Genomic DNA, 26,603 nt, shown 5'->3' with positions numbered 1-26,603 from the left:
ACGATTTAAAATCGGATTGACATATATTAACTTATGTAAAAATCAATGTGATTTGATGTCTAATAAGTACTGTAGAAAGAGGAAAAGTGTAGAGTAGTCCTTTGATTATGTATAAAATGATTTAGTAATAAGGAACAGAGTTTAAGGTGTTTTTTTTTTAAAACTTGGAACATTTCAATCACAATAAAATCATGTGCTGGCCATGAAATTCTGAGTTACTGTCATACACTCAACAGTTTCCTTCCTGAATAGTATTATAAACGCCAACATACATGTAGTTGTTCCTGTTTTATGGAAGTGACCCAGTACTAGATTACAGTGTTATAGTTAATACCCATCATCATTATTTAAACCACATATAATTTCATTTCATTTCCTTCTTTAATATGATACTTGATGAACTGTAAAAACATTACCAGTCAATGTTTTCATTATGTAAAGATCCAGAGAATTTTCTTTTCCAAGCATTCAAAATGTGACAACTGTTGCATACATGTAGGCCTATGGTTAAAATCCATATTGCCGGTGAGCTATGAAAATTGCGTATATCGTCAAAATTTTGTATATCCTTTTTCCCCAGTTTCTAAACCCTCGGCGTCTGGCGCAAATTTCTATCTGGGTCTCGTAACTCTGTTCCAATTGGAACACGTGAAAAAAATTCGTATTTTGATTGGTGATTATTTGGTATCGCAAAATTTCGTACCTCCGGTGAATTTGATCGTCAACTCGTGTGGTTTTGCTTAGCTAAACAATTAGACTTGTAGGTGAGTAATTTGTTATTTTTATAACTTAATTAATGTTTACGATACTTATCAGACACGAAACTCGCTAAAAGAAACTATCAATCGGCCTGTAGAGTCCTAAATTATGATGATATTTTGAGATAGGCTTCCTATGTATGCATCGTGGGTGTTATTTATTAATAAAATTGGTAAATGTATTTTCTACATATTCATTGCAACAATGTAATAGCTTTGTTCAAAAATATAATGAATACGGAGTGCTAATAACCGTATTAATTTGAAATTAGTGATATACGAGAATATAACGTAGGAATATCTCTGACGTCTAAGCCTGTTGATAATCAATATACGAATATTTGATATGTAATATTTGATAATGCCTTGAAGTGTTTATCGTAAGATTTTAAAAGATATTCTCAAATTATGTTTCAGAAAATCAACAAAATGGGTGATTTTTCAAGAAGAAAATTGTTACTAAAAATGGCTCTAAACTCTAAAAGTAATAGGCCTTCAAATCCAGGTGAAGTGGAATCAACTTCGGCTTTTCAGAAAATTCATAAGTAGCCTGTTCTTACGTGGAATAGGAGAAAATCTCAAATATTTTCATCTGGAATTTCAGTTGCGAAGACTGACATAGGCCTATTACCATCAATGGTTGACATTACCAAGGAAACGTCATCTGCATATCAAACAATGCTGTCTATACCTACGTCGACACCAAAACCAACACCCCACTTACCCGCATCAACTCCGTACTTGCCTGCATCTACTTCCAAGTTAACGTCATCAGCTATCTACTTACCTGTAACCACGTCCTACTTACCTGCAACATTGTCCTACTCACCTGTATCAACGACCAACTTACCGGCAACAACGTACTATTCCCCCACATCAACTTCATGGTCCCATTTCTCTGCATCAAAATCAACACTTTTCATACCCCCCTCAAATACTTACTTACCTGCATCAGAGTTCTTCTCACCTGCATCAACAACCGGCTTATCCGTAACGACGTCCTAATCACACGCATCAACGTCATGGCCCTACTTACCTGCATCAAAATCAATTTCGTTTATAAATTCACCAATTACCTACCCACCTTTATCAACGACCAGCTTACGCCTAACAACGTGCAACTCACCCTTAGCAACGTCCTGGAAAAACTTACCAGTAATAACGTCGTCCTACATACCTGCATCACCGTCGTGGTCGTTCTTACCTACATCAACGTCCTGCTTACCTTCTTCCACACCCTACTTAGCTAAGCGTACATCATCGACTTACTTACCTGAATCTAGGTCACATTTACCTGCATTAAACTCATATTTACCTGAAGCAACGCCTTACCTACCTGCATCAAACTGTTGTCTTTCTGCGGGACAAACATCAACGTCAGTTACGGATCAAAGCTGTAACAGTATACCAAGGCTCCTTATATCAATTGATACTGAGGCCTTTTTCCATACACCACGCTCTGATCAAAAAGCATCAAATTTACCTGAACCTATTCTAGATATTAGTCTACCCATTCCTTGTGACAATCCATTCATACCAACTTCAGCAATTAGAATACAAGGACATCCAATATCACAAACTACCCCTTTAAAACCTAAAGTCAATTTGCGATGCTTCGAGTTGGGCAATTTCACTGACTCTGAGAGTGAGTTCGATGATGATGATGATAGAGATCCAGAATGGTCACCAAGAAAGAAGACTTCTATGTTTGAACTTGACTCGGATGATGGTGTACAGCCCATTCCGGATGATGATATTTTGACAACTATCATTATCGATTCACCGAATGCAACCATAAAAGAGCACTCTAAGAGTCGTGCTAAGCGTGGAAGGTCAAATCCATCAAACTGGGATAGAAATATAAATAAAAGACTTCGTATGGAGGGTAAAAGTTACAGGGGCCTGAAACAAGATGAAGGTGGCAAATATGTTCTTTCAAGTGAAAGGATGGGTCGACAGATGGGTGAGCCGAAGTGTGCAAAGTCTTGTCGAATGAGTAAAAAATGTTCTGTTTTCAATGAAGAAGAGCGACAATCGATATTCAATGGCTTTTGAGCTGACATGTCCTGGAACCAGAAGAAAGTCTTTGTGGCTGGCTTGGTTGATGAAGTGGTGGCTAGCAACAGAAAGAAACCAGCCGAAGAGAGCCGAAAAAAAAAGTCTTTTAAATACTACCTTAAAAAGGATAATGAACGTGTTAGTGTTTGCCGAAACATTTTCTTGGCTACTCTTGGTATTAATGATAAGACTGTTTACGAATGGTTGAAAGGCAATTCTCGTGCGGGTATCCCAAAGACAGCTGCAGCAACTAAAAGACGTGTTTCGGTATCAAATACAGAGAAGGTCAACTATGCGCGACACTTCCTTAACGAACTCCCGAAATTATCTTTACATTATTGCAGATCCTCTTCGAAAAAACATTATCTTGAGCCAGTCTTTACTAGTGCTTCTGAATTATACAAAGTGTATGTGAAGGATTGTAAACACAATGATAAGCTGTTCCTTCGCAGGAAGGCTTTCATATCCGTATTCAATGATCTAAGAAAGACAGATGTGACATTTGTTGTGGTTATGAGACAAATAATATCTCTGAAGCTGACTATAACTTACACATCTCACGTAAAAATGAGGTGAGAGCTGAGAAAGCTGCAGACAAACTTCGTTCAGAAGCTGAAGATAAGGTTAAGGTTGTGACATTAGATCTCCAGTCCTTGTTATTATGTCCTTTGCTTACAGCTAGTTCCATGTACTACAAGACGAAATTGGGATGTCATAATTACACAATTTTTGATCTTGCGAGCAAAGATGTGGTCAATTACTTTTGGCATGAAGGTATTGGGGATCTTAATGCAAATACTTTTGCCTCTTGCTTAAATGATTATATAAATTCTATCGACCATGATGTCAAAGAACTTATTTTGTATAGCGATGGTTGTACATACCAAAATAGAAATGTAATTTTATCAAATATGTTACTAAAAGCTGCCACTGAGAGAGAAATAACCATCGTGCAAAAATTTCTTGAAAAGGGTCACACTCATATGGAATGTGATTCCGTTCACAGCACGATTGAGAGAAGAATTCGCGGTAAACCTATTTATATTCCACAGAATTACGTGGACTTAATACGTACAGCAAGAGTAACCCCACTTTATAAAGTGAAATATCTTACACACGACTTTTTTAAAACTTTCTCGCTGTTAGGTTATTATTCCACACTTCGTCCAGGTGCACGTAGTGGTGATCCTGTAGTTACGGATATTCGTAAGGATGGTAATATTCAGTATAAGACAAACTTAACTGACGAGTTTAACGATCTCCCTAGACGTAATAAAAGGTGTTCTCCGTCAAAGGACGACCCTCTGGAGCTCCATTGCTTATACGACGCCCCACTTAAAATCAAGTCAAAAAAGTACACCCATTTACAAGAACTTAAAAAGGTATTACCCTCTGATTACCATCCTTTTTATGACAATTTACTTCATGAGGCGGAATAAGTTGAATATATCAATTATGTTGATTATTTGATGTACTCGTTTCATTAACTTATATGAATGAATTTACTAAAATATTGTTGGTATTTTTTCATGTTTTGTAAGGTTTAGCTAATCATAGGCCTACATTATGAAGTTTGTTATTATTTACTGTTGTTATATTGTAATTAACTTGAAATATCCGCGTCCAGTAGACGTGTTCATGTTTTGTTTTAGTCAAAATAAATTAATAATGAACATTTTTGTTTGATATCTTTATTTTAACATTAGCTTCAAAATTTTGTATTCTCCTAAAAAGACCACATTTTCCTATTACTACCATATCAAAATTTCGTATGTGTGCTTACGTAAAATTACATCACGATTTTTCGTTGTGCTTATTATCAGTAAGTAACGTGTCAAATAACGTTTCCCCGTTCCAAATTTCAAGATGATACGACAATATCCCACAAAGTTATTCAGTTTTTTGTTCCTCCTGTAAAATTTGTATTCCTTCGTATACACCACTATACACAATTTTGATAGCTCACCGACGATATACATGTATATAACAGGTCTCTTTTTGATCTGCTGGATAGAACTTTAGTGTTGGTGTGTGTATGTTTCACTGATTGGCTATCAATCATTTTGCATTTTAAACAAAATTGATCTACTGGTAATTATATTTCAATTTAATTTGAAATTGATTTTTTTTTTTTATTTATTTCAGGAAAAGATTAGGTGTACATTTAATGGATTGGCCAGAAATCAGAGGGAGGTACTTCTAATGCTGTAGAGATGTAAATTATAACTGTCAATCAAGCGAAAGGGAGGAATTAATTTGCATATCACCATCGCTTGTCAGGACCATCATTATTTACAGGTAAGAACATTAATAATTAATCAGTTTGAATGTGTTCTGCAATGATGTTAACCCATGCATCAAAATAGTTTACAGATTTACATAGTGGTATATTTATTTTGCTTTATGCATGTTTTGTTAATTATTATGGATGTAGAATCTAATAGTGTAAGATTAGTAGATAATCCCTGTATAAACAATAATCTATATTTAATCACTCATTAATACAGTTATTATTGTAACTGGTATTTATTTTGTAATAGACCTTGATTAAAAAAAAAACTGTTTCAGCCAGATTAAGTTAACACTTAAGGGCTTTAACCAGAATTGTTCAATTTGTCTTGTGAAGGTTACAATGCTAATGGATTGGTAAACTGGGGAATTAAAGAAAGTGAGCTGAATCCCTGTTTGGAATTTCCTCCCTTGACAATTAAAATTTGGTGATGAGTAGATTCTGCTGTCTTTGAAAAATTGCTCACAAAGTACACCACATAGCATATATGCCAATCTTCATTAGCCCGGTTGGTGCATGAAAGTGGGACGTTAAACCCCATTTCATTTCATTTCATAAAAATGGTATGTGTACAGTAAATTGATGCAGTTTGATTGTTTTCAAATTAACTGTTAATCATGTTTCTATCCTTTCCAGTTAACAAATGTTAATTTGGTTTCTGCCAGTGAAGTCACAAACGCAATGTTTGATTCAGTGCAGCTTTTAAACGCAGACGTTTAGAAACTTTTTAGATGTAGATGCACATAATCATTTATCTGTCTTAGGAATAGGTTGACTATCTCCTTTAATGAAGTACGAGATAATAATAATGACTAGTTAATATTGTTATCAAGAGTATTAGATAGTTGATATAGTGTAATTAATATGTTAATTAATCAGATCATACCAATGATAGACAGATTATTAACACATTAAACTATGGTATATATTAACATAGATACATGTCATTTACACTCTGTTAATTAACTTAATAATTCTTTGTGTTGGTGAGACCCCTACAGGCAAGCAAACTACACAAACTAGGCCATTTTGGGACTAACATTTCAATCTCTGGGTTCTTGTGCAGTAGGAGGAAACCAGTTGGTCTGGGGAACCTACTCCATGATGTGACACAAATATAGTAACAAAGATGGTGCTTAGTTCCCCACAATGGAATTGCAGAGTAGGGTACTGAAAAAGGTTCCAGTGCTGACATGGACTAAGAAAGACTTACAAGGTCACTTGATCTCTGGACCTCTCCAAATCTTTTGTTTATATACATTAATGATTATGACACAGGCATATAATTATATCTTGACCCTTCATATATTTTGATATACAAGGATTACCTCGTAAAAAATTAAAACAAGAGGGTCACAACCTTTGATCATAGAACTATTGGGATTTGTGACCTTTTAGGCTTTTAATCTTTATAGTAGAAATCTGTGGTTCCCCGTTAATCCAGGTTAACCTTAATTCAAGGACAGTATAAAGATTAGCAGTAGATTTATTTATTAGGAACACATTATTTGAACAATCAGTTAGTTCTGTGTTAATACCAGTGGAAGGTAAGGTTTCTTAGAAAACTTATTAAAATTAATATTTTTTTATATAATTTCTATTTATAGAAATAGTTGTAAGACAGTCGAGCTATTATTTTCATATCTTTTACCTATTTTGAAATTTCATAAAAATGTGGGATGGTGATCAAGGGAAATTTCTGAGTTTGCCAAATGCATGATTCGTGTATAATAAGTTGAATATGTACATGTGGTGTTCAAGGCAGTGATAATTCTTCCTATTTCGTTGAGTGGGCAGTACTAATCAAGCACTCAGGGTACTGAGCTTTTGACTAGAACATTCTAGGTTTGAATCCTGGCATTGACTGAGATGAGCCTCCAGAATTTTTCAAGCATGACCATCACTTATGGCTGACAAGGAAAATCTCCTCTCATCCGAGCAATTGTGCTATTTTTAGACTTTGAATGTTGAGTTAGTATACATATTTATTTAGATCAATGAGAAATATGCAATATAATAGAATATAATGTGCATTGTCGTTTTGATGCGATGAAAAACAGACTTCCACATGTGTGCGCTTGGGCGTGCATTTAAAAGAACCCTTGATAGCTGTAAATTGTAAAGAAATAGGCAGAAACACTGCTGTCTTGGCACATATAAGCATAGAAATAAAAACTACCATATGTTTTAAAATGACATAAGTATTGTGTTGAGAAGACATGTAAACTACCATTCCATTTAGTTGACATAATATGAACATGTTTTTAGGTATAAAATTTTATGTGAAAATATTCTAACCATCTGTTGCTCTTGAAATCAATTCGGTATTAAACGCCCACGGCAATAAATAAAAACGTCAAACAGTCGGTTTTAAATGGCTGAACATCAAATACCTTTGGACTCTTTCATGAATAGCTCCAGTATTCAATAATTCATTTTATATTCAGATTAATTCTTTAAATATTTTTATAATTGGATATTTAAGTGCTTGGTTTAATGTAGCCAGACTACAGAATATAGATTGAATTGATTGTACAGTATAACATAGATGTTGAGGTCAACTAACTTCAGTATATAGCTGGTTATAACTTGAGTCTTATTTTCAACAGCAGACATTACAAAGTACAGAGTATACATGTCATCTGCCTAGTAGGCCCCCAATTTCAATCTGTCACATATTGAATGAAAAATTGAATGAACTAAATTATTGATTATAAATGAAATGTGATGGGGTTTAACGTCCTACTGTTCTGCTCCGACTGGGCTAATGAAGATGGGCATATGTCATATAGTGTGTTATGAGGGAATTTTGCCTGGACGGCACTATGGCCTACTCTTATATTGAATTACAACTGCCAAGGGATGTTTTACATGCAAGCCAATGTGTACAAGAGACCTTGGATTCTCTGTCCTGCACCACTGACAAGGGGGAATCATGCCGGAAAACCTGGATGAACTTTCTCTGCCAACACTGGTATCGAAAACTGGCCCTCCAGGTTAGTGAGCCAACATCTTACTCACTGAGCCACCATGGTTCCCTGTTGATTATAAAAGAAATGGATTAGAAAGTTGCAATGTAGATTTTTAATACCAAAAGTGTTCCAAAGAAAATAAGCCATTGCTCTTAACTTGCATCCTTCCTTTAGTGGACTGGCAGCTAGGCATAACCAATTACGTGGACAGCCTGAAAGTAGGGAGATGGTTGTTATTTAAAATGTGGCATGGAAAATGTATAATTTGACAAAGTGTGTGTGACAAGCACTCCTATCAGGAATCACACCTGGGACCTCAGGCATGGAATCCATACACATCTACAAAGTAAGCCAAAGGAGAGAGAGAGAGAGAGAGAGAGAAATGGGGTTTAACGCTTACTCAACACAAACTAGGTCATTTCAGGACTAACATATGGTTCAATTTTATTTCAATAATTCGCTTGCAGATAGGGGTCTTTAGCAGTGGGAGGAAACTGGAGGACCCGGAGAAACCCCAAGAGGTTGGACAGGCAACCCTACTCCTTGTCACGTACAACCGGGGAATCAAAACCATGAGCCCAAGGAATTCCTCGTAACCAATTTTAAGTCAGTAGGCAGTAGGGAGTATTTAAATTTGAAACAACACAAAACAGAACAATCTAGATGTCACAGAGCACACCACATATTTACATCCCTACTACAGTGGTAGCAAATTACAGGAATGAATTGAGCAGTGATAGTATCATACTCCTCACAGTATTTCATTTGATTAGAGCTAATCCCACTACTCACTGCTGTAAAGAAAGCAAATTCTTGTTCCAAATTATGACTGGTCAATAGTCCGATTAACAAACAATAGCTAACTGCATAACAATATCATTACGCTTTAAACAGAGCTCCAAATTGGACCAAATATGTTTACATAACGTTACGTCATGACTCACAATTATATTATGTCCAATTAACCATTGTTTAGCCGAATATTGCAGAAAAACTAATTGTGTGACAAACGAGGCTATCAACATGGATATAATGTAAACAATACAGTTTGGAGATGAACAACAATTCACCGTTTTTAATACCTTAAATCACTGTCCAAAGTTTTAGGGAAGACCCCCGATTAAACGAAGGGCTGTCATGTTGCTGTGCTTAGGGATAGATTTGATTGAACAGGTAGAATAGACACGCTCCCTCAAAAGCGCCAGTATCAGAAGCTAATCCAGCAATGGCCAGAGAGTGATTTCTCGGACCATTGCTTCAGGAATATGTGATAGTATGTGAAATCAAGTATTGTAACAGATTGTCAATGGATTCCTGTTTGGTATAGTAACTTGTCACAAACCAGTCTCTAACAAAATAATAACGATTTGATTGATTTTACTGCAGGTAAAAGATTGGTTTTGTTCTTATCTTTCTAAACCAACTGCTTATTGAGTAATTAGGTTGCGACTGTGTTGACAATTTAAAGTAAAAACATAAATGCTCCTTGTATCTGATATTTCTGGTGTATTTAGAACATTTGTTATTTGATTGATTACCTGTCCCTCAAAAAAACAGTCTAGTTCGGTCTACTATTTTGTCTTTTATTATATTTAGTGTAGGGCTGTCAATAAAAATCTCAAATATCAATATATTGCAATATATGGAACTCTACTTTCATTTTGTTCACATGTGGACTTTTGATGGTTATCTTCATTTCATTTGCATTAGAATATGTTTGGCTTGATTGCAATACATGGCTGTATATGTAATTTTCAATAAACACCATTAGTACTGAATTTGTCACTAGTTGGTATGTTGCAATCAAAGCTGATACCATTACTGGAAATACTTGAGGGGACTTTCTGTTCGTGAAATATACATATGCCATATGCAACCATGAGGGAATAGGTAGTATATTGTACATTGATTTCTTCTTGTTCTGTGATATACTGGTATTTGAATCTTGTTTGTAGAGTACATGTATGTTGTCTTCACCCCTGTCCAATTGTTCGCAATTTTTGAAAACACTTTAACGATAAACCTTTTAAAAGATTTTAAATTTGGATCATGTGTCAATTTTTTTGTGAAGTTATTGCACCTCTAACCATAATTTTTGAGTGCTGGTGAACAGATTTTCCGTTGACTGGTCAAGCATAGATCCTGGTTTTGCCATCCCATACTCCGGACATCTGGCCCCACATGGCGAGTAGTATCCAAATTGCCGAAACGAGCCCATACAGGCATAATTCAGCATAATCGAGGCAATATATCTGTAGACACTTGAGACCTCTTCATGCGCCCGTTTGCAGTATCGTGTACTTGCTGATCACCAGCTTTCCTGGCAAGGGAGATGACCATTGACCAGGATAATAAAGATCGAAAGATAGTGGCATCATAGGAATACCTTTCACCCTATTCCACCAGATACGTGTCAGATGTATGATATTGGCAGAACAGTATGTAACATGCTCAGACAATATTGTTATCTAATATGGCAGGACTTCTTATCGATTGCACCATATTAACACATTTTGAATTCTTCTTTGTAAAGTGATATGTTTTTGACATTATAAAATCATTAATGATTGTGAGAATAAAGTAATCATTATCATTTATAAGAATAACGTCATGCTTTGTTTGTATGAAACCGAAAAGTCTTAAATGTTGACGTTCTTGTCTTTTGAGGTATGGTATTAGCAAATGGCATACTATTTGGGAAATTGCAGGCAAAGTTACACTAAACCATGTCATTGAATATAACTATGACAGACGTTTGACTAGGAACGACAGACTGTGCCATCGCCTGCTTGTCCATTTATGGGCGTATTTACGCATGGACCAAGCAGGCGATCGCTTAATTCGCCACCTCACTAAGAACTAGTATATTGACAATGCACAACACTAGTACAAAATTTTTTCTGGATCCGATCTTGCTGGTAGCACTATATTTAAATATAAAATAATGGTAATTATTATTGTAAATATCGTGTTATTGGATAACTAATATTTAATAGACGTATTCCATTGGACAAGGATATTTTATATTTTTTTCAGGCAAGTACCCTGTTAAAAAAAAAACAAGTATTTGAAATGGATGTTCATCGGTGAACAGACAATTTATGTGATCGTAATAAAAAAATACCAATTTTTTTAAGTTTCGTGGAACTGGTTAGCTGATCTATGAGTTTTTAACATTATTCAGTAATTTAGAAACAGTAAATCATTTATTTTTTTTTACGTTACTGCAGCTAATCGACATTTATATTATGATGGATTTCAGTTTCTAGACTCCCCCAGGGATCCCCTCACTTTATTTAATTAAATACTTCTGCTTATAGTAAACACGCACCTTCACGGAAACTCAATTATTTTGGTGAACTTCGCCTAAAATAGAATTAATTGTGGAAGAGAATTTAGAGATGTTTTAAAGTCAGGGTTGCAACTTCCTTGATCAACATAAAGTGACATATTATCTTTTATTTTATTGTTTAATCCTGGTTTGTATGCTTATATATTATCAAACAACCATATTGATTTTAATTTTATCTTTATATCTTTTGATAAGAAATCATAATTTATTTCATAGCTCCATATTTCTTTAATGTTCAAATCTACAGACAATATGGCTGACATCAAGTTATCATCCTTTCTGTCAGTATTTTTATTTGTTGGTGTTTTGATTTAATATTTATTAAATGGTTGCCTTCAGCAATCTTTCTGGCTGTTTACTGGTGGAATCTATGGGTGCCATTTGTCAGTAGGCTATCAGGGAAATTTTGCCATGACAGCAGTGTTATACTATACACATTTTTTTGTTCCCTCCAAATGACTAGATGTTTTTGATTGCTAGTCCACCCCCCCCCCCATTTGCACCACTAACAAGGGGAAAACAATTCCAGGAACAAAAATGGGACCTCCTGGTTGGTGAGCCACCATGGTGAACTCGGGCATAGTGTAGGTATTTAATCCTCAAGTCAATACATGGTTTGGTCCTATCAACATTACCTCGTGGGTTTTCTCCGGGTCATCCGGTTTCCTCCCACTGCTAAAGACCCCTACGCGCAAGTGAATTATGGAAATAAAATTGAACCATATGTTAGTCCTGTATTGACCTAGTTTCTGTTGAGTGGACGTTAAACCCCATTTATCTCTCTCTCTCTCCCTATCAACATTGTACATTGGGTAGACGGAATATGTTTTGTCCACCAACATTTCAGGCTACAAGATGAAGACCACAGGGGTTAAATGGGCGGTAATATAGGAGCAATCAGGTTTGGAATAAAAATGATCAGTTGGAAAGTTAAATCCTATCCCATTATATAGATTGTAAGCTGTCTCGGGCTTGATGCATGTGCTGATAAATTCAAGACAAAAATCATTTGATAGCTGGAAGACAATGTGATAAATTCTCTTGAAATAAAAGTAAAATACAAAAATGATTTCATAGAAAACATGTTGATAGCCTGGAGATAATAGAGAACACCAGTCTCAACTTATAAAAACTCAGTTCAACAGAAGGCACCATATTGATTAAGAAAGAACTCAATCAGAAACAAGTGCCTGATAAACGGAAAGGCAACCATTTTATACAGTAAAACAAATAGACATGTAAAGTGGGGAGATTAAAGTCGATGAATTGTCTAGATCAGTGAATTTTTTATCAACTGACAGAAGCCCTCTGTTGAATCAGTCTTTGATATTCAAGAAGAATTTCAGTATATTTTGAAGGGAGTGTAGACTCATCCATTCTGGAATACCTGATTCAATTGTCATTAATGGAACGGTTCTCGTGTGGATCCATGAAATATGATGCATTTGTAGGGCCTCTCAAATCAAAAGACTAGAAATAAATTGAAACGAGAATTAATGGAAATGTTTGCCCAGATAGCAGTGATACATACTGTTATTTTGCTTTTCCAACTGTCCACGGATCTTTAATGTTTAGCCATTGGTATATATACACTGGATCCAGTTTTGTTTTGGTATAATCTGAAGAACTAGATGGTTTGCCAGGTTCCCCTTTGCTCTGCACCTCCAACAAGGGGAAACCAGACTGGAAAACCTTGAGAAGCATTCTCGACCAACCACCAAGACAAACCTGGAACTACACTCACTGAGCCATGGTGGCTTTCCAGAGAACATGAACGATAAATGCAGTTTTATTTGTTTATGTAGTAACAACGTTCTATCGCCATTAAACTATGACAGTATGAAATCTACTTCACTGCTGTTCAAGACATATAATTAATATCCCAAACTATGTGGTTCATGAGGTCATGGCTTTTGCAAATTGAAATACCAATAAATATTTTAGGTTTCTCATAAAGATATTTGCTGCATATTGTGATATCAAGTCTGTTCAGGGAATCAAAATTTGTCAGGATAGGTGTTTTGTTGTGGCTAATAACTATTGAATAAGATGAGATTAACAAGTATATCAGATTTACCAGTGAGGTTTTAAATATTTAGATTACTCATGCATCAATAATTAACTGTTGTATAAGATACAATCAGAAAGCATGTGGTCAGATTAACTAGTAAATCGGATTGACCAGTAATAAATTAGATATGTAAATTCTACATCAATAATTAATTAACTGTTGTATAAGAAGACGAGAAAACATGACTGTGTTCAGTGAATTCCGATTGACCAGTAACAATTTAGATAGGTAGATTGTACACCGATAATTAACTGTTGTATAATAAGATAAAATCAATGGTTTGTTAACATCCGATCCGATAAGAATAGGTTTTGGAAATAGATAGGACCAAGATGATTGGCCTGTATATGGTTTATATGTGGTTGTATCCATGCGTCATCCACAATTGCTTGTGGATGCTCTAGAGACTTACAGTAAGTTATTGACTTGAAATATATACACTCTCTTCTGAGTCATCACCCTTGATCAATTAGAAAATTTTAGATTGGAATTTATACACCATGTTTATGTTCGTGAAATGTTGAACAAAATGTGAATGGGTCAAATTGTCAAAATTATATAGCTGATAAGCTTTTCATCTGATTCTATCCATTCCCCTCACATTGCTGTATATATATATATATATATGACTTTTCACACAAATGATTTAATGACTATCTATATGTTAGTCCCAAATGATCTGGTTTTGATGAGTGGATGTTAATCCTCACCTGTCTATGGCTCGATGAGTATAGTACTTACTCATTAACGAAAGTTCCATGGGGCTTTCCAGTCTGGTTATCCCTTATCAGGAGTGCAGGAAGGGCAACATTCGCCACATGGCATTGCACATGAATCAATAGAAATTCATATTTTTTGTCTCCAATTAACGAAAATATTGTGTTGACATTTCGAGGACTCATAGCAGGAATGTTTTAATGTATATGGGTATTGTAGATAATGGCTCTTTTAATAAAGAGAAATTTGAAACCCAAAGCATGTGGTCAGTTATGTTAAAGATGTATGTACTATCTACCAGTTAATCAAGAGAATAATTAGCATCCATAGTTTGTATAATCAGACACCCTTGGCTCAGTAATGCCAACAATAATTACAAGACATGTGCTTCTGATAAAAGGTTCACGACCTTTGACTGCTTTAATGGATTGGTATATTGACAACAGGTATCAGATGTTTAATGGATGTTTGCATGGGGTAGGGTATGGTTACTCATTATAGAAGGTCTGATACCATGTCATTATAGAAGGTCTGATACCATGTCGCATACTAGGAGGATTAGCCTGTTTGAAGCAGAAAAGTAGGAGGTCACGTTACAAACTTTTAATTTTACTTGTGTATAAGCTTTTATTTGCATAATACTGTTTTGGAAGTGGTTAGGTGTCATGTACTAGTGGGTATGCTCACTAACTATAGAATATCAAGAAATACTCCATGAGAGATAACTTTTTTCTGTATAACCCGTTCACAAGCATTGGAAGACTGGAAAGGTAATACAGCAAAGTGGGGTTAGCAATTTATAATCAATAGAATTCTTCCTGGTAACCTAATGAACAATCGCTCTGAGATTTTAAACTATGTAGGCGTATTAAAAAACACATTAATGTAACATCTATTTTATTTATGTGTTTTGATAACATCTGATTGACTGCAGGTCGATGATTTAATCTGAAAGAGCAAAACTTTTTAGTAGATTATTTTATTAGGCATCCATGGTAAATTTCAAATGCTACTTGTGGTTTTGTACGGAAATCCTGTAACATGATATAATAATGTCTATTTATGTGATCTGATGACATTTGATTGGCTACAGGTCAATAATTAGTTATCTGTAAAAATGTATTTATAGAAAGTCAAATATTGAATAAAAAGGAATCAATACTGGTTTTTATTTGTGATGATTTTACAGTCAGATTAAAACGTTTTGTTCTGTCATTCTATTCTCATTAACAAATAAACATTATGGAATCCTGTACGTGACAAATTAGATGTTTAGTTGTGGCACAGTCCATAAATCACGAAAGTTTTGGTGTTTTAAATTGTTATATATATATGACAAGAAACATTTCAACAGATGGTTTCATTTGTGTATATTATTACATTTATTTACAGTTCAATTATTTCTGATAATGTGAATAGTTTGATTATATTTTAATGACTTCAGTAGGTATGTGGTTATTGGAAAATAAGCTTTATTATTCAGAATGAAATTCATATTTAGGGGAATATCAGCGTAGCGAACCAAAATGAGGTTCTAGGTGATTGGGTGCAGGACAATTTCAAAACTAATAAACGCACACTTGCAAATTATTGGAGGTGGGGGCCACTTTCCAATGGGCCTGTTATATAATAATATTGGCATTAGAGAATTAAAGAGAACAGAATAGATCATTTTGTGACCAGGTACTATTTCATGAAAATTTAAACTAAAATATTTGAAAAATACTGATCATTCATTGTCTGAGCACTAAAATCATAGCACAAATTTAGCTCTTGGCCAATGAAAAGGCTGTATTCTTCAAAATATTTTAGTTTAAGTTTTCTAGCGTAAGACCCACCAGATCTGGAAATGATGATTTTAGTTTTTAACTTTGTGCTGGAAATGTATCATAAATATCAATAAAAACACTGAAAGAAAAAATTTTTTATTGTGTTTTTGTTGTAATAATGTGATTTATGTGGGCGTTTTATATGCAATAAAATTTATCTGAGAGCTGCACAAAAAGCCTGAATCTGTGCCAGAAGATGCTTTATTTCCATTCGTGTGTGTGTGTGATCTACATGTATAAATATTGATTTCATTAATTTGCATAGCTCATTTAAACTGGCACTCTCTCTGTCTTTGATTGGGATCAAAATTAGTATTCATTTCAATGTATTTTATATATGTTGTTTCTGATGACAATCTGTCTTCATTCAGAATTTTCATCTGTTTGACCCTATAGATAAATTGAATTTGAGATTTAGTCAAATCAATCAATAATCACTGGACTTGGGTCTAATCTTAAAAAAAAAAAAAAAAAAAAAAAAAAATTGAATCATATAGAGCTTGACCTATCACATAACAAAGTCAGATCAACCCAGCTCAGTACTATTATTTTAACCTAAATCATAGCAGTTTGACGTCAGAGAGGACCCACAGGTTTAGGCACGTGATGAATTATTTGAACCTAAATCATAGCAGTTTGACGTCAGAGAGAACCCACAGGTTTAGGCATGTGATGTACACTAATGGTATTGAACTCATGGCTTATGTAGATGATAGACTTATGATCTTCAACTTAACACCTTGAGTCCTTTGCCTAATCCTCTTTCTTAATATTTTGAAAGGTGTTCACATTAGCCTTCTTAATGGATATGCAGGAAATGTCCAAGCATTGATATTGAACATTGACCGAATGATTGACAGGTTTGCTGTCAAAAGTTGGATGTGTTTCATCGGTCCTGTGATTTTTAACAGGCAGCCGAAGTCTCAAAAGGGCAATATAAAACAGTTTTCAAAGAATTATAACTATGAAGTTTGCGAGCTAAGAGCGAGAGAGAGAGAAATGGGGTTTAACGTCCACTCGACACAGACTAGGTCATTTCGGGACTAACATGGTTTAATTTATTTTAATAATTCGCTTGCGTGTAGGGGTCTTTAGCAGTGGAAGGAAACCGGAGGACCCAGAGAAAACCCACAAGGTTGGACAGGCAACCTTACTCCTTGTCACGTACAACCGGGGATTCGAAACCATGCCAATTGACTCAATGACAGGCCTTGTGATACAGCGCGCACGTGCTAACCATTCGGCCATCCAACCCCACATGAGCTAAAAGCAATATCAAAGTTTTATTTATTAGCATAGGTCGAGTTAATTGTAACAAATCTTATAATACTGATGATAAAGATAATGTTGAGTAAAGAACATTTTATCGCTACTGTCTTGGCATTTTGACATGACATCATATCAAATATCGAAGTCCATCAGTCGATAGTCCGTCAGTTGATGCAGGGACATGCAAAGTTCCAATGTCATGATCAGTGGCGGCGCCAGGGGGGGGGGGCCAAGGTGGGGCATTTGCACCCCCATTAATCTGGTCTGCCCTCTGTTTGCCCCCCCATAATTATAGAAAATAAAAAAAAGTATTTGTGATACGTTTCGGTAATCAATACCTTCTACGGTAAATAAATCCCACATCCCCACTCAGTCATAAACTTGCATGTTGTAGAGCATTTCCGACAGTCTATTTTTCAAAATTTTCTTGGCGAGGTCCCCAATGGACTCACTACTTTGGCGCTCACAAGGGGAATTCGTTGAGGTTCGCAAGTCCGTTCGTTTGACATTTTGTTCTCTAGTCGGATAAAATAGTGATCAGGCGACGGACGGTATCTGGTCAGATCTATTTATCTCGATGATCGGTGCCTGACAGAATACTGTAAGACAGCATTTCCGGCAGTCTTATTTTTCAAAATTTCCGGGGGAGGACTCCCTACTTTGACGCTCTTGAGTGGGCTTCGTCGTGATTCGCAAGCCCATTCGTTTAACACTTTACCTCATCGACCATGCAGTGCCTTAAATACTGCCAGGCTGCATTTCCGGCAACCTGTTTTTCAAAATTTTCTGGGGGAGGCCCCCTACCCCTAGTTAAAGCTCGTGCCTTTGCCCCCTTAACCTTGGACTTTTCCCCACCTTTGCCCCTCCAATCACCGACAGCTTGTGCCGCCACTGGTCATGATACTTGAATTGGTGGAGCCTTAGTTTTTCTTAGAAGTGAGTTGCCCCCAAGAATAAGGGCCAACATGATGAGTATCTTATGTAGGGACCCAGTTCTTTGTCCCAAAAAAATAATAATGGGGTCATATACCACTTATGCCACTGAAATATTTTGAAACACGATAGTCTTCTTCTTTAGATAATTATATCATCCAGGGTTTTTGGACCATTATAAGTCCAACCTTCGACGATGTTGGACTAGCTGGGGGTGTAGGACTGAACATACAATAATTGAACAACTCACTTCTTCTTCGTATAATTCTATATTCTGGAAACAAAACTTATAATGATAGCAATATATATACAATAATAACAGACTAGGATTTAACTTAATAAGGAACAGCATCTATGAAATAACTTATCAGAGACCTGTCCTTTAGTATGTCCTCATGCCTGCCTGTGGTCAACTAGCTACAATCTACAATCTTTCCTCTATTCTAGAACAATAAACAATAAATAATAATCTATATATCTATCCACCAATATTAGTTGAATAACTGTATTAAATACTACATGTTTATAGATATTTCAGTTTGTATCGATGGAAGATATGAAAAGAAAAAAATGTTTTATTATATTTATTAGGTTGGTATAGTAGCTAGGGTATACATTGGTTTGTTTTCACGCACCATGTTTTTCTGTCAACATTGAAAATATATGATATCATGGAAAAATAGCCTTGGAGAATCGGCTATTTCTATCTCAACATTGTGAAATATAAATTCTTTAGTCTATTTTGGGTTAGGTAAACAAAAGAGAACAAAAAGTGGAACTCTATCTATTTTTCAATATCTTCAGTTTTTGTCACCTTTTTTTTCTATTGTTCCTAAAAACAGTTCAACAGATGACAATTTTTCTCACAATTTTCTTTTATTTCATGAAAATTAGAGTCAACAATATGATATTTGGACATCATCTTCACCTAAGCGTAGAGTGGAGTCTTTATGGATTTGATCGAGTGAATTTTGTTATTTTATATTTGTTATTTAGTAGAATGTGATGATAGTAAATATAGTAGTAGCAAGTAATTGTTAGCAGAGTCTGAGTAATGACAGCTTATAATCAATATGGTGTTGTAGCAAGTGTTTCAGTTAACAGACTTGCACTTTGGGACTCTGGTCAATAGTTTAAAGTGACATGCCAATCTGTTTCACTGAGGTAATGCGATAGCCTTATTTTAACTCTGTGTAAGATGACTGACCCTTAATGTCACATGTAATATATATGTCTATGTGTGACATCATGAATCATACGGTGTTGATAGCATGTATATTATTACCTCAGACTTAATATACCAAAAACTGTTCCCGGCAGATTTTACGTCTTTGCGTATATGTACCCATGCATACTACATAAGAAATATTTTTTATTCAGATATACTTCCAACGCATTGATTTTTTTTTTTAATGATTTAAAGATTTGTTTTAGAATTTAATTTGAAGAAGAATAGAAGTTAATATTGAGAGCTAATTAACTCACCCCAATGTCGTCCCTCTCAGTGATTGTAGTGGCAAAGCAAATACTGCTGATCAGTTTGGTGACACGCAGGACTTTAGAGATCCTTGCACACCGATAAAAATTGAATTACTGTAACATAGCCCACTGTTGGATTGTTGATGTTCAAATTGGACTGCATAGGTAGGGTGACCCATGTACTCACAGAAACACAGTCCACCGCTGATAGTTCGATACTACCACTGAAGCGTGCACATTCGCCGTGCCGAGACCAACTTTCTGACAGTATGATACTATAAATAGCCATGCCACATGCAATTCTCTACAAATCTATCAACTATTACAGCCGTAAAAAATTTATTGTTGACGATTTTGAATAGCAGTTAAATTAAGCTTCTTGGTTATTACAGCAGATTTAGAAATTACGTTCGTTTCATTTTTTAAATCGCTTTATCATTAACTGTACCGTTAAGAGCGGCATCTTTTGGTTTAGTACAAATAATATCTCTGAATCACTCGGGTTAGGCAGGAACATGATACTAGCAGTAGTTTCATTTTACTTTTACAAGCTTCTTAAAACGATTGTTGAGCTACCTAACGTGCTTATTTCTAAATTCAATTTCTTGTTCTATCTTTTACTCAAAAGTGTCTGGATGTTATGGGCGACTCTTGGAACCAGTTTTCAGTCTATTATTTATACATGATTAATGGTCATAGCTTATTAAGTACAACATGATCGTTTATTTAGTGACTATAATTGTGTGAAACTGATTTGAGGCTTGGCATATATATAAATATTGTGGCGTAATTGTAATTGTCAAGATATATGGAGATATTTATTTATGGTGGGTCACCCTAGCATAGGCAAAATTTTATTTTTTGGTTCAGCATTGAGATTTAGACATTTTTAGGTTCATAAACATTACATGTACCGGTTTTCAGTGGGTTCAGTGAAAGCTACTGCAAAATGCTTTGCTCTAGATATACTTGTGCTAGGATTTTTTGATAAAGAGGCGTTATCTAATAGTTTGTTTAAATTTCTAAAAATATGAGTTGAAAATGTGACAACATTCAGCATCCTCTGTAGTCGATATAAACAAGCCAGCATCACCTTTTGATGGATTTCCTGTTAATAGTCTGAATCAAGCCAAATGATTATCAACCGTTGATATTTTGGTTTGTTATTTTGATTAAATGTTAATTAATCAATTTGAGTTTGTGATGAAAACTTAAAGAAATGCATACAGCAATCAGTTGCTTCTAATAGTTTGGATGCAGCTATGGCGGGTGTGGCGCCAGGCAGGGTAAGCTTACTCTTCCGGACACCTGTTACCACTGTTTGTCGTGTATTTTGTACACGGTGAACAGTCCATATGCTGATTACACTATTTTGCCTGATTACACTATTTTGCCTATACCATTTTTTAAGGACTTCGAATTTTGTCTAATGGTTTGGATTGTTCGTACTTGATTTTATTTTATTGCTTTAAATACAGTTTGCTTGCTGGTAAATGATCAGGCTTCTTTAATATGGAATAAACATCTATACTGTATATAGCCTAAAAGTCGATTGTATTTAGACATGGCAGGTTAAGTGGACAGCTAGTGTTGTATTACAGGTCTGTATAATCCTTTAACAGCTAGAGTAGGGACCATTGTGATCAAGTAAGCAACACTTTCACAATTTACATAATTGGGGCATGTGCCCCAATTGCATCCTACCACCCCTTTCAGTTTTTATTCAACCTGAATTTCAAGATTCTACATTAATGTATGACAGTTGTTCACAATATAGTCAATTTATTTAACCCAATAAATACATATGTTTTCCAGAAAGGGCTAGATCAAATTTTTCAAACTTGATATCGAAATGTAAAATCGCATATTACAGAGTTTTCTCCACATGAACAGTGTTCGATGGGATGTTTTAAAACTTTGATTTCATCCATGTTTATGTACTCAATTGTGAAACATTTAGAATTTTTCTACCAGTTTTATTGGTGGACTTTGGGTGTATATTTCATTGCTTGGCAACCTATCTTTTTATTAGATTTATAGGAACTGTGGATGACATTGCGTCTATTAAGTGTATATTGGGGCGTTGCGTTCAAAACCCCCATTTATACATTGCCATCTTAACGATTACCAGTTATATGCTTATTATAGGCCTACTTTACTTGATAGCCTCTCAAATCTAACTACACCAAAACCAGATATCTTGAAAGGTTATATGTACAAGTATGCATAAATTAATGAAAGTTAGATCAATTAATTTGTTAGAGTTCTAAATTTAGCCGCATATGATATTTACTGAGTGCTGGACGGCCATGTTTCCTAAATAGTTAATAATTTGACAGCTAACAGGAAAATATTGGATCTAAGTACCCGGGTAGGTGATTTCGATATATAGGCTAAGTGGTTCCCATAACATTCAACTATTCAAGTTCTATTTTTGGACCATTTAGCCTTTGTATGTTGTCATTAGATGACAGAAAATCGTTGGAAATTTTAACCCACAGACACTTGTTGTAAGTCTTAAAACACATATATAACACTTGAAACATTGATTATATAACATGATACGTCCTCATCTTGTCAATACTTTAATTATGTCTTTTTGAGACTAACATGTGTATTTATGAAAGAGAAATAGAGTACAGTTCATTGTCTCGCCAACTCAACTATACTCATTCATTTTGAGACAAATGATAGAGCAGTGGTACTTAACCTTTTTTTGCCGACGGCACACCTTGCAACACATGAAAAAATAGCGTCACACCAGACTTAATATATATGAAAAATATTTGAATTTAGCGAAATAAAAACATGGTAAGTCAGACGGAATATAACCGTAGACAGAGAATAGTCATAGAGACATAGAATAATGACTCAAACTTAATAAAGAAAAACACAGCTATGAACTTATCAGTAGACACCAGTGAATACGGAATACAACCGTAAACAGAGAATAGTCATAAGACCACCTGTGGGACTGTCTAGATTTGGTCTATATAATGGGGTGGTCTCAATACTGAGTGAGCATGCTTGAGACAATTTCTAGACATGTAGACCTAATTCTACCAGTACTGGTCGGTTGGAAAATGGAGCGAGAAGTCACGTGATATAAACAAAGTTAAATGGACAGCGTGGAATGAACACTCAGGAGTATATAACAGTATTAATTCATCATTAAACAAAAACCAAAATATCGCCCAGCTCTACTTAATCGTTATTAACTTCTTTGTTTAAATTAACACACAATGAGAAATTCCATTATTAACTTCTTTGTTTAAATTAACACACATTGAGAAATTCCATTGTTTAAAAAATGAAACCAAAAAAGAAAGATTAGAGGCTCGTGAAATGGCTGCGATAAAATCAATCAACCTCAACTGTTTGATTGCTTTGATCTCGGTCGTTAGATTGACTAATACTAATCCCAATCAATGGTCGTTATCGCGAGTCACAAAAACAAAGAAATTGACTTATTGGGACTGGCTTCGGTGGTCGTAATCCGTAATAGTGAGTTGCTCGTATTACTGAGCACAATTTATAAGGAATATAGAAGAAAGAATTGGTTCTTTTAAAATGTGGTCGTATACGTGACACTATAAACCTCAGAATGCCTCGTTCGGCATTTTTGTCCAAGCGTGATAAAAGCGTGTTAAAATTTTTGCCACAATTTTGTCCCAATTTTGCCACGTTGTAACGTGGTAAAAACAAAATGCCACGTTTGTCTGGAGTTCCAAAACATATTTTTTTTTAAATTGCCATGTTTTTAGAACGAGGTATTTTGTCCAGAACGAGGCTGTTCACAAGGTTTGATACATGATTTTTCAAAAGGGTTGGGGGTGTGGTTCAGCCAAACCATAGTTTCGTCGAGCGTATCGAGGACAGCATAATATTATTTGGTGACACTTTCAAGGGATTGTGTATAGAGACAAAAACACAAGGCAATGTCGACTAGAAATGACATTGGTCGCATAAAAAGAGTTTGTTACATTCTTTGTAGCAGTTTCATATGTTAACACAATATTCCCAACAAAGAGATGTGAGAAATGAAAAACAGCCATGTTCAAAGCGGAGCGAACCCAATAATTGTATTTTAGGTCTTTGAAAATTATTAATTACAAATATGCTGTTCCTGTTTTTATATAATAAACGATATTATATTTAATATATCTCTTGAAATTTTATGTAATTGGCACTCAGTTGTATGTATAAAAATTGCAAAAGCAGTATCTTAACGGCCAATTAAATTCCATTGAAACATGAAACGTGGCAAAATTGTGGCAAAATTTTAACATGTTTTTGCCACGTTTTGACAAAAATGCCGAACGAGGCATTCTAAGGTTTGTAGTGTGAGTTGCCCGTAATACTGAGTTGGTTGTTAAGTGGGATTTAACTGTATCATTCATTTTGAGACTAACACATTTATTATGAAAGAGGAATAGAGAGAGAGAAATGGGGTTTAACGTCCACTCGACACAAACTAGGTCATTTCGGGACGAACATATGGATTAATTTTATTTCAATAATTCGCCTTTAGCAGTAGGGGTCTTTAGCAGTGGGAGGAAACCAGAGGACCCGGAGAAAACCCATGAGGTTGGACAGGGGCCCCTATTCCTTGTCACGTACTACCAGGGATTCAAAACCACGCCAGTTGACTCAATGACAGGTCTTATGATACAGCGCGCAGGTGCTAACCATTCGGCCACCCAACCCCCCAAAGAGGAATAGACTATCTTGTTATATCCTCATAGCCTCAAAACCACCACCATCTGAGATTAGCCCCTTACACCTATGGTCATCCTCACAAATGGTTTTGAGACTAACACATTTATTTATGGTAGAAGAATATAGTTTATCATCTTGTCAGACTCAATTGACATTATAGCTGACATTTTTACTTTCATACCAGACATTTTTTTTAAAAAAATCAAAAAGAATACAGACTAAAATAAAATCAGTTTCTGACAGAATGACAATCATCACCAGAAAAATAGTGGCATGAGAAAAGCTCAAATTTTATCCAGACATTGTCACTGACAGGTACAGGTGGCTGATATAATTCTCAATGGAACATTTTAAAAATGGATGGCAATATTTATTAGGTCACAAAATTTTGTATAGGTTTTAAAGATATATAGCTGTCAACGAGCTCCAGACATGTCAATTTTTTTCTGTAACTAATTTCTTGGCCTCACTAACTATTAAAGATACATTATGGGAGATTAGATAAAGAGTTGGCAGTTCTCACTATAATAGTTAAAAACTAGATAATGCAAAGGCAATTTGCTGAAAATTTCAGTCAAATTGATCCACTATGAACCCAGAAATAAGCGATCGAAAGTTCCGCATAGCCTTGGTCATCATTACTAAAGTCAGTACGACAAAAATCAAAGTCTCGATTCTCCAATTAATCATTGAATCGAGAAGGAAAGTTATGCAACAAATCGGATCATAATCCAACAATTATCGCAGGCTAGCGTTGACATCGAGAGTTGATTATGGTCTGGATACGTTAATTAATGTCTAATTAATAGTTTATATAACATTTCAGGCCTAAAGAAAGACCTACAATAGGCAGATTTAGCTCTTCCATAATGTATGTTTAAGTAACCAAATTTTGGATGCGTAATTGTGTTTTAAGTGCTATTATACATACATTTTGTATTACAGGTTTCTGTATATTCCCAATCCCACTTTCATGATATAACTCATTGAAAAGACATTAACTTAAAAAATTCGAGTAAAATAACTGCCTGACATATTGAGCAGAGGGTTTAAATTCTATATTCTTCCGAGTATACAATTTATTTAGATATAAAATAAAAAATATCTATGCCATGGCAGCATCAATAGCAAATTTGTTATTTGTAATCCATTTGAAGGACACAGTATTAAGATATTTTACGCATATCAAACAATTTTATTGCTTCCTGAAACACATTCCTTGCCATTCACTGCTTTTATGAAAATAAAGAACCAACCAGCAATGATGACAAATAGTACCACATCTGCGGTGATAATCATTGTATACCCCCAATTAAATATGGTCGTATAGTAATATTCAGGGAACTGGTAAACCTGTTTGTGAAAGAATCACTGTTTACACAATAGAAAACCTTTATCAACTGCTCAGGCGACTTAGCTGCTGTGGGTGCATGTTTCATTGCCTAGCAACTTATTTTTAACTATGTTTTACAGTTGAGACCATCAAATCTGAAAATCTACTGAAGACATATGGAAAAATCTTGTGTTTAAGAAATAAAACCTTTATTTTTAATAGAAAAATCTATAGATTTTGTAGATTTGACATCTGGCAAAAATGGCAAAAATATGAATATCATATTGGACATTGAAATTATGGATAGTTTATATCTTCATGAACATTCCATGGCCTCTTTAAAATATTACAAGTCCTGAAACATCAGCTCTAAGTGTATTCTTCGTGAAAAATAAATGGGATATTTAATGTGGGATAGACATACATTTTATCGTCTCTCCAATAACTTTTTATGTCCGTAGAATCATTAATTCCAGGAATCTGTAAGCGTTAGTATGAGTAGGCGTCAACTACTTGTGAGGATAAGTGGTTCTCAAGTGGAATAGTCGCTTGGCTTTTATGTGTCTTCAGTGTTTAGTTAATAATGGAACTTGTTGGAGTAATATTTAGAGAATGGTATGAAGACGAGAAGCAGTCATTAAAATTGATCAAATTAATCATTACTACTTTCCTAGAACACAGAAAATAATTCACTAAATCATTTGTTACAAACTTTACTCGCTATATTTACAGTCAGTGAAATTTGTTTGAGTAATAAAAATCATTCAGAAAGTATTTTTTCTGACTTTTTATAAGGCCACATGGAAATGTGGTTTTATATTAC

General features: G+C 34.9%; 1 protein-coding gene across 1 annotated transcript in view; it reads left to right on the top strand.

Moving 5' to 3' along the window:
- The window catches only part of LOC126821875 (protein quiver), an 81,352-nt gene that overhangs the window by 15,542 nt on the left and 39,207 nt on the right, over nucleotides 1–26,603 (top strand). Inside the window, exon 2 of the mRNA XM_050550457.2 lies at nucleotides 4,962–5,114. The gene's annotated coding sequence lies outside the window, so the exon portion shown is untranslated. The remainder of the gene's footprint in view (nucleotides 1–4,961; nucleotides 5,115–26,603) is intronic.

Source organism: Patella vulgata, chromosome 5 (assembly GCF_932274485.2).
Source record: "Patella vulgata chromosome 5, xgPatVulg1.2, whole genome shotgun sequence".
Taxonomy (NCBI): Eukaryota; Metazoa; Mollusca; class Gastropoda; family Patellidae; genus Patella; species Patella vulgata.
The sequence above is the reverse complement of the archived record's forward strand: the minus strand, read 5'-3'. Positions and strand labels throughout refer to the sequence as shown.